General features: G+C 46.7%; 1 protein-coding gene across 1 annotated transcript in view; it reads left to right on the forward strand.

The window, feature by feature from the left end:
- Positions 1 to 1,080, forward strand: part of LOC105448531 (RNA-directed DNA polymerase from mobile element jockey-like) — a 6,075-nt gene that overhangs the window by 2,941 nt on the left and 2,054 nt on the right. The gene's annotated exons all lie outside the window — the stretch shown is intronic.

A 1,080-nucleotide genomic window follows, 5' to 3' on the forward strand; every position in this document is an offset into this window, starting at 1 on the left:
TTGGGACGAAAAATCTCACTTAGGGCCATTTTAAAGTAGAGGCCTTACCCTTCAAAACGCGCTAAGGAACAATGTCCTGCGATTCCTGGAAGCCGAGATATTGGTTTCTGAAAATCGACAAAATTTGCAGTTTTTAAAGTGCTCCCCTAATTTTTTTGCGTAGTGTATTTTTTTATGAAAAAAGTTCAGGGAATAAATAATTAATAAAAAGAAATGTTAACAAAATATTTAAAAAACATTGTTTGCTGATTGGATTCTAGAAAGATAAGACTTGGGGCTATAATCCCATTAGCCCCTCCCTCTTAAACCGACACAGGCTCTAGCTGTAATTAGCTTATGACAAATATATGACTGTATTTCTTTCGGGTACACTTGCGCTGTAAATTTCGTTCTATTTTTTCCACATATAATAAGCGATTATACACTTCTCAACAAAATTAAAGCATTACTTACTCTACCTTCCAAAAATAGGCAAAGTTCAAGAGATAACTTTGTCAAATAATCATATCGAGATGTTCAAAAAAGCATTTGGGAGGCGTTGTACGATTTTCTTTTATCGAGTTATTCAACATAATTGAAGCAAAAAAGACCATTTTTGCTTTAATGTTTGTGACGGTGCGCGTTTCCTGCTCGGAATTATGCTCGCCGGGCTAGGATGCAAGAAAAGCGTGAGACACCACTCCGTTGACAACCACAGTTTATTATGACGTTGACTATGTACATTATTTACATGAGCGAGGCGCTGGACGGTACGGCGGGGTTCGGCGGTGCGTCCTTATCGGACGAGTCGGTTCGGTCGGTCCCGGCGCTCGGGACGGTCCGATCGGTACAGCAGGGTCGCTCGCGGAGTCCCAGGCGCAGCTGGGTCGCAGGCACGGTGGGTCTTGCCTTCCGGGCGCCCCGGTCCGGCGAGGGCGGAGAAGTCGGGCGCCCCAACTCTCTCCTAGGGTACAAGGGTCGGCCAACCGGGCGACCCGGTCTAGCGGGTAGCGGAGCAGCCAGGCGCCCTGGCTCTCTCCAGGAAGCTCTCAAATGAAGGTCCACCAGGCGCCCTGATCGGACAATCGAAGAAGTCGGGCG

Source organism: Wasmannia auropunctata, unplaced genomic scaffold (assembly GCF_000956235.1).
Source record: "Wasmannia auropunctata unplaced genomic scaffold, wasmannia.A_1.0 LD336085.1, whole genome shotgun sequence".
Lineage (NCBI taxonomy): Eukaryota > Metazoa > Arthropoda > Insecta > Hymenoptera > Formicidae > Wasmannia > Wasmannia auropunctata.